This window comes from Cryptomeria japonica, unplaced genomic scaffold, assembly GCF_030272615.1.
Source record: "Cryptomeria japonica unplaced genomic scaffold, Sugi_1.0 HiC_scaffold_367, whole genome shotgun sequence".
NCBI classification, from domain to species: Eukaryota; Viridiplantae; Streptophyta; class Pinopsida; order Cupressales; family Cupressaceae; genus Cryptomeria; species Cryptomeria japonica.
In genome coordinates this window covers 145,001-153,417 of record NW_026729189.1, presented here as the reverse complement: position 1 = coordinate 153,417, position 8,417 = coordinate 145,001, and the positions used below count along the sequence as shown (strand labels likewise).

The window sequence follows — 8,417 nt, the reverse complement described above, 5'->3', positions numbered from 1 at the left end:
GCGCTCCAAAGGTGCGCACTTTTGGAGGGCACTTTTTGGAGGGCACTTTTCTGCGCTCCAAAGGTGCGCACTTTTGGAGGGCACTTTTTGGAGGGCACTTTTCTGCGCTCCAAAGGTGCGCACTTTTGGAGGGCACTTTTTGGAGGGCACTTTTCTGCGCTCCAAAGGTGCGCACTTTTGGAGGGCACTTTTTGGAGGGCACTTTTCTGCGCTCCAAAGGTGCGCACTTTTGGAGGGCACTTTTGTGCACTCCAAAGGTGCGCACTTTTGGAGGGCACTTTTCCTGTGCTCCAAAGGTGCACACCTAGGTGAGCACCTTCGACCACACCTTGTAGCACACCAAACTCTGACTTTCGACTTCATCCGCAATGCAGGGTCTTTGAGGTTGGCGCAATGCGCACAACCAGGGGAGTCGACCCATCAAACCCAACACCTCCCCTATATAAGCTATTTGTCTGATTCTCATACATGCGTAGCCTGCAGGAGCAATTAGGACATCGACCCCAACTTTCGGCTTCTAAACGAAAACAAGGTCTTTGAGGTTGGTGTAATGCGAACAACTAGGGGAGTCAACCCATCAAACCCAACACCTCCCCTATATAAGCTATTTGTCTGATTCTCATACATGTGTAGTCTACAGGAGCAATTAGGACATCGACCCCAACTTTTGACTTCTTAACGAAAACAAGGTCTTTGAGGTTGACGTAATGCGCACAACCAGGGGAGTCGACCCATCAAACCCAACACCTCCCCTATATAAGCTATTTGTCCGATTCTCATACATGTGTAGCCTGCAGGAGCCATTAGGACATTGACCCCAACTTTTGACTTCTTAACGAAAACAAGGTCTTTGAGGTTGGCGTAATGCGCACAACCAAGGGAGTTGACCCATCAAACCCAACACCTCCCCTATATAAGCTATTTGTCTGATTCTCATACATGTGTAGCCTGCAACAACGATTAGGACATCCACCCCAACTTCTGAATTCGTCTGCGTTGACCGCACCAAAGGTGCACGCCTTGGTGCTCACCAAAATCCGACTTCCGACTTCTTCTGCTATGCGGGGTCTTTGAGGTTGGCGCAGTGCGCACAACCAGGGGAGTCAACCCACCGAATGCAACACCTCCCCTATATAAGCTATTTGTCTGATTCTCATACATGCGTAGACTGCAGCAATGATTAGGACATCCACCCCAACTTTTGACTTCTTAAACAAGACAGGGTCTTTGAAGTTGGTGCAGTGCACACAACCAGGGGAGTCGACCCATCAAACGCAACACCTCCCCTATATAAAGCTATTTGTCCGATTCTCATACGTGTAGTCTGCAGCAGCGATTAGGACATCGACCCCAACTTCCGAATTCGTTTGCATTGACCGCACCAAAGGTGCACGCCTTGGTGTGCACCCTGGAGTGCACTTTGGTGCTCACCTCGGTGCACACTTTGGTGTGCACCTCGGTGTGCACCAAAGGTGCGCACCTTGGAGCGCACCAAAGGTGTACACTTTGGAGCGCACCACATAGGGTCTTTGAGAGGTTGGCGCAGTGCGCACACCAAGGTGGGTGTTGAGGTGCGTGCCGAGGTGGGTGGGTGCTAGGGTGCGCTCCATGGTGGGTGCCAGGGTGGGTGCGTGCTAGGGTGGATTCCAAAGAGGGTCATAGGGTGGGTGCCAAGGTGGGTTGGTGATATAGTGGGTTCAAAGGTGGGTACTAGGGTGGGTTCCAAGGTGGGTCACAAGTTGGGTGCCAGGATGCGTGGGTGTTAGGTTGGGTGCCAAGGTGGGCTCCTGCGTGGGTGGGTGCTAGGGTGGGTTTCAAGGTGGACGCGAGGGCGGGTGCCAAGGTGGGTAACAAGTTGGGTGTTAGGATGGGTGAGTGCTAGAGTGGGTGCCAAGGTGGGTGGGTGCTAAGGTGGATGCCAAGGTGGTTCACAGGGTGGGTGGGTTCTAGGGTGAGTTCCAAGGTGGGTCACAGGTTCAGTGCTAGGGTGGGTGTCAAGGCGGGTGTCGAGGTGCCTGGGTGCTAGGGTGTGGATGCCAATGTGGGTCATAGGGTGGGTACTAGGGTGGGCTGCAATGTGGGTGCCAAGGTGGGTAACATGCTCGGTGGGTTCTAAATTGGGTGCCAGGGTGGGTGTGCACCCACCTTGCCCGAGGTGGGTGCCAAGGTGCCAGTGTGGGTGGGTGCTAAGGTGGATGCCAAGGTGGGTGAGAAGGTGGGTGATAGGTTGAGTGGTAGGATGGGTGGGTGCCAAGATGGGTCACAGGGTGGGTGCAAGGGTGGGTAGGTGCTAGGGTTGGTGTCAGGGTGGGTGGGTGCTAGGTTGGGTTCCAAGGTGGGTGCGAGGGTGAGTGTCAAGGTGGGTCACAGGTTAGGTGCTAGGATGGGTGAGTGCTAGGGTGCAAAGGTGCCAAGGTGGGTGCTAGGATGGGTCGATGCTAGGGTGAGTGGCAAGGTGGGTCCACAAGTGTCAAGGTGGGTGCCGAGGTGGGTGCCAAGTCGGCGACTGCTATGGTGGATGCCAAGGTGGGTCACGGGGTGGGTGCCAAGTTGCTAGGTTGGGTTCCAAGGTGGGTGCCAACGTGGGTGCTAGGGTGCGTGGGTTAAAGGGTGTGTCACAACGTGGGTGCCAGGATGGGTGCGCACCCACACTGGCCAAGACGGGTGCGGGTGCAAGGTTGGGTTCCAAGCCCGGTCACAGGCTGGGTGCTAGGATGGGTGGGTGCCAAGGTGGGCACCAGGGTGGGTGCACCCACCCTGGCCAAGGTGGGTCACGGGGTGGGTCCTAGGGTGGGTAACGGGGTGGGTACTAAGGTGCGTGCCAAGGTGGGTCATAGGGTGGGTGCCAAGGTGGGCACCAGGGTGGGTGTGCACCAACCCTAGCCAGGGTAGGTCACGGGGTGGTTGTCGGGGTGGGCGTCAAGGAGCCAAGGTGGGTGGCAAGTAGCCAAGTTGCGTGCCAAGGTGGGTGTCGGGGTGGGTGCCAAGGATCCAAGGTGGGTGCCAAGGAACCAAGGTGGGTGTCTGGGTGGGTGCCGAGGTGGGAGCCAGGGTGGGTCCCAAGGTGAGTGCAAAGGTGGGTGCCAGGGTCAAGGTGAGTGCCAATGTGGGTTCCAAGGTGCCAGGGTCAGGGTGAGTGCCAATGTGGGTTCAAAGGTGCTAAGTTGGGTGCGAGGTTGGGTGCGAGGGTGGGTGGGTGCCAAGGTGTGCTAGGTGGAAGCCCGGGTGGGTCGGCATCCCATGGGTGTCGAGTTGGGTGCCTGATGGGTGCTTCTTGTCAAGTTTTAGTCGTCGGGACTCATTTCGAGCCTTAGAGGTCGTTTCTTGTCCGGTTGCCCTGTCTTCGACCTGGGAACCCAATTTTGGTCCTCGGGTCCCATTTTTTTTTGTCTCGCATCCCACTTTTGGCCTGTGGCCTTTTCGGGGTCGATTCTCGTTTTGGGCATCAGAGCATGTTTCTTCTCCTAAAACCCAATATTTGTTTATTAAGTCTCGGAACACATTTTTGTTCTCGTGGACCCATCATGGGTCTTGGAACGCATTTGTGGTCCTTGGGTCCCATTTTGCATCCCGAAACTTGTGTTTTGGTGCTTGATCCCTATTTTGGGTGCCCACCTTGCACCAAGTGCGCACCCGGGGCAAACCGAGCGCCTTGGTGCACCGGGGCAAGATCGAGCGTGCACCCGAGGCGCCCCGAACATGCACCAAGGTGCACTCGGCCCACATGTGAGCGCAGGTCGTTGCGCCCGAGGTGGTGTGTGGGCACCGCGTTGCAGACGGGACACTGCACGCACACGACGCCCCCTCCAGGTGCACGCACGTAGGCCGGGCCGGGTGCACACCCGACGCCCTAGCAAGGTGCGCGCACCCGGGCAGGGCTCACACTTGGCGAACGGGGCGCACTTCGCGAGGGAGGGTGTGCACCTCGACGGGGGTGGGTGGCCGGGGTGGATTCACACGTGGGTCGCGGTTTGCTAAGTACACACTGCGACAAGCTCATAACGGGTGCGATCATACCAGCATTAGTGCACCAGATCCCATCAGAACTCCGCAGTTAAGCGCGCTTGGGCCGGAGTAGTACTGGGATGGGTGACCTCCCGGGAAGTCCCGGTGTTGCACCCTTTTTTAGTTTTTCGCCGGGCGTCGCAATGCTATTTGAATAAACCTTTTGCCCGTTTGCGTTCTCGTCGGGGCCGGGCCGGGCCGGGGTGCGCTGCCCGCACTACCGCGCGCGCGGGGGCGACACCGAGCGCGCACCCGAGGCGCCCCGAGCACACAGGCCACGGTGCAACCCGGGCGTTGTGCGCGCACCCCGGTGCGCCCGAGGTGCTGCGCGCGCACCCAGGTGAAATCGGTGTGCACCTCGGCCAGTGCGCGCTCGGTCGAGTCGCGCACGTTGGCCAAGGTGCACGGTGATGTTTCTTACTCTAAGGTTCCGCACCAGACGCCCGGGACAGGTGAGCGAAGCTGGGCGGGGCCGGGTGCGCGGCCGGGGCAGGTGCACGCAGCTGGAGAGAGCTTTGGAGCACACTTCGGAGCGCACCAATGATGCGCTCCATTCAAAAGTTTCCTGAAAAGGCAAAAAAAGTTGAGATTATAGAATTTCCCACTTGAGAGATTGTAAAAAAAAAAAATTTAAAATGAAGGAAACGCGGGTGCCAAGGTGTGCGCAGCCCAGCCAAGGTGTGCGCACCAAGGCGCCCACCCTGGCGAAGGTGCACGCAAGGTGCGCACCCGAGGCAAACCGGACAATTAACCCAACTTTCGACTTCGCGCGCACCTTGGAGCGCACTTCGGAGCGCTCCTTGGTGCGCACCAATCTTGGGCACCTCGGAGTGCACCATGGCGCCCACCAAGGTGCGCACCCGGGGCAAACCGAGCTCCGACTTCGTGCGCACCTTGGAGCGCACGAAAGGTGCGCACCATGGCGCCCACCAAGGTGCGCAGCCCAGCCAAGGCGTGCGCATCAAGGTGCGCACCCTGGCGAAGGTGCGCACCCGGGGCAAACCGAGCTCCGACTTCGTGCGCACCTTGGAGCGCACAAAAGGTGCGCAACCCAGCCAAGGTGTGCGCACCCCGGTCAAACCGAGCTCCGAATCGTGTGCACCAGAGGTGCACGCCATCGTGCGCACCTTGGAGCACACTTCGGAGCCCTCCTTGGTGCGCGCCGATGTTGCGCACCTCGGAGCGCACCCGGGGAAAACAATGCAATTAACCCGACTTTCGACTTCGTGGGCACCTCGGAGCGCTCTCGGGTTCGCACCTCGGAGCACACCGAGGTGCGCACCTTTGATGCGCTGCCTTCACCAATTTCGAGAAAAGGCAAGAAAACATTGAGAAGGTGTGCGCACCGAGGTGCCCACCCTGGCGAAGGTGCACGCGAGGTGCGCACCCGGGGCAAACCGGGCTCCGACTTCGTGCACGCCGCACCTTGGAGCACACTTCGGAGCGCTCCTTGGTGCGCACCAGGGCGCGCAACCCAGCCGAGGTGCCCACCCCGGCGAAGGTGCACGCGAGGTGCGCACCCGGGGCAAACCGGGCTCCGACTTCGTGCACGCCATGGTGCCCACCGCGGCGAAGGTGCACGCGAGGTGCGCACCCGGGGCAAACCGGGCTCCGACTTCGTGCACGCCGCACCTTGGAGCACACTTCGGAGCGCTCCTTGGTGCGCACCATGGTGCCCACCAGGGCGCGCAACCCCGCCGAAGGTGCACGCGAGGTGCGCACCCGGGGCAAACCGGGCTCCGACTTCGTGCACGCCGCACCTTGGAGCACACTTCGGAGCGCTCCTTGGTGCGCACCATGGTGCCCACCAGGGCGCGCAACCCCGCCGAAGGTGCACGCGAGGTGCGCACCCGGGGCAAACCGGGCTCCGACTTCGTGCACGCCATGGTGCGCACCGCGGCGAAGGTGCGCACCCGGGGCAAACCGGGCTCCGACTTCGTGCACGCCGCACCTTGGAGCACACTTCGGAGCGCTCCTTGGTGCGCACCAGGGCGCGCAACCCAGCCGAGGTGCCCACCCCGGCGAAGGTGCACGCGAGGTGCGTACCCGGGGCAAACCGGGCTCCGACTTCGTGCACGCCGCACCTTGGAGCACACTTCGGAGCGCTCCTTGGTGCGCACCATGGTGCCCACCAGGCCGCGCAACCCAGCCAAGGTGTGCGCACCAAGGTGCACGCGAGGTGCGCACCCGGGGCAAACCGGGGTCCGACTTCGTGCACGCCGCACCTTGGAGCACACATCGGGGCGCTCCCGGGTTCGCACCGGCGTTGCGCACCGTGGTGGGCACCTCGGAGCACACCAAGGTGGGCAGCGAGGTGCGCACCTTTGATGCGATGCCTTCACTAATTTCCATAAAAGGCAAAAAAAAAACGAGATTTTAAAATTTCCGTTTTGAAAGATAGTGAGAAAAAGGGAATGCTGGTGCCATCTTGAGCCCGCCCTGGTGCGCAGCCCAGCCAAGGTGTGCGCACCAAGGTGCCCACCCTGGCGAAGGTGCGCGCCCGGGCAATTAACCCAACTTCCAACTTCGCGCGCGCCAGGGTGGGAGCGCACCCAACAACCGGGCCTGGGAAGAGCCAATGCGAGAAACCCCACCAAACGCTCTGACAAAAAAAGAGGGGGCGCTCCAGTAACCCCGCTTCGGAGCGCACCCTGGGCAAACCCAGCCAAGGTGCCCACCCCGGCCAAGGTGCAGGCGAGGTGCGCACCCGGGGCAAACCGGGCTCCGACAACGTGCACGCCGCACCTTGGAGCACACTTCGTAGCGCTCCCGGGTGCGCACCTCAGAGCACACCAAGGTGGGCAGCGAGGTGCGCACCTTTGATGCGCTGCCTTCACTAATTTCCAGAAAAGGCAAAAAAAAAAGGAGATTTTAAAATTTCCGTTTTGAAAGATAGTGAAAAAAACGGAACGCGCGTGCCATCTTGAGCCCGCCCTGGTGCGCAGCCCAGGTAAGGTGCCCACCCTGGCAAAGGTGCGCACCCGGGCAATTAACCCTACTTCCGACTTCGTGCGCGCCAGGGTGGCAACCGGGCCTCGGAAGAGCCAATGCGAGAAACCCCACCAAACGCTCCGACAAAAAAAGAGGCGGCGCTCCAATAACCCCGCTTCGGAGCGCAGCCGGGGCAAACCCAGCCAAGGTGCCCACCCCGACGAAGGTGCACGCGAGGTGCGCACCCGGGGCAAACCGGGCTCCGACAACGTGCACGCAGCACCTTGGAGCACACTTCGAAGCACTCCCGGGTGCCCACCGGCGTTGCGCACCGTGGTGGGCAGCGAGGTGCGCACCTTTGATGCGCTGCCTTCACTAATTTCCAGAAAAAGGCAAAAAAAAATGAGATTTTAAAATTTCCGTTTTGAAAGATAGTGAAAAAAAAGGAACGCGGGTGCCATCTTGAGCCCGCCCTGGTGCGCAGCCCAGGCAAGGCATGCGCACCAAGGTGCCCACCCGAGGTGCACACCCGGGGCAAACCGGGCTCCGACTTCGTGCAGGCCGCACCTTGGAGCACACTTCGGAGCGCTCCTTGGTGCGCACCATGGTGCCCACCAGGGCGCGCAACCCAGCCAAGGTCTGCACACCAAGGTGCCCACCCCGGCGAAGGTGCACGCGAGGTGCGCACCCGGGGCAAACCGGGCTCCGACTTCGTGCACGCCATGGTGCCCACCGCGGCGAAGGTGCACGCGAGGTGCGCACCCGGGGCAAACCGGGCTCCGACTTCGTGCACGCCGCACCTTGGAGCACACTTCGGAGCGCTCCTTGGTGCGCACCATGGTGCCCACCAGGGCGCGCAACCCAGCCAAGGTGTGCGCACCAAGGTGCACGCGAGGTGCGCACCCGGGGCAAACCGGGGTCCGACTTCGTGCACGCCGCACCTTGGAGCACACATCGGAGCGCTCCCAGGTTCGCACCAGCGTTGCGCACCTTTGATGCGCTGCCTTCACTAATTTCCAGAAAAGGCAAAAAAAAACGAGATTTTAAAATTTCCGTTCTGAAAGATAGTGAAAAAAACGGAACGCGGGTGCCATCTTGAGCCCTTCCTGGTGCGCAGCCCAGGCAAGTTGTGCGCACCAAGGTGCCCACCCTGGCGGAGGTGCGCGCCCGGGGCAATCCGGGCTCCGACTTCGTGCACTGCATGGTGCCCACCAAGGCGCGCAACCCAGCCAAGGTGCCCACCGCAGCGAAGGTGCACGCGAGGTGCGCACCCGAGGTGCACACCCGGGGCAAACCGGGCTCCGACTTCGTGCACGCCGCACCTTGGAGCACACTTCAGAGCGCTCCTTGGTGCGCACCAGGGCGCGCAACCCAACCAAGGTCTGCACACCAAGGTGCTCACCCCGGCGAAGGTGCACGCGAGGTGCGCACCCGGGGCAAACCGGGCTCGGACTTCGTGCACGCCGCACCTTGGAGCACAC

At 60.8% G+C, this 8,417-nt stretch overlaps 1 non-coding gene across 1 annotated transcript; it reads left to right on the top strand.

Annotated features, from left to right (window-relative positions):
• Window positions 1–4,003: 4,003 nt before the first annotated feature.
• On the top strand, window positions 4,004–4,122 carry LOC131871054 (5S ribosomal RNA). Its single transcript, XR_009369340.1, has one exon. It is a non-coding gene; the product is annotated as a 5S ribosomal RNA (ribosomal RNA).
• The last annotated feature ends 4,295 nt before the right edge of the window (window positions 4,123–8,417 follow it).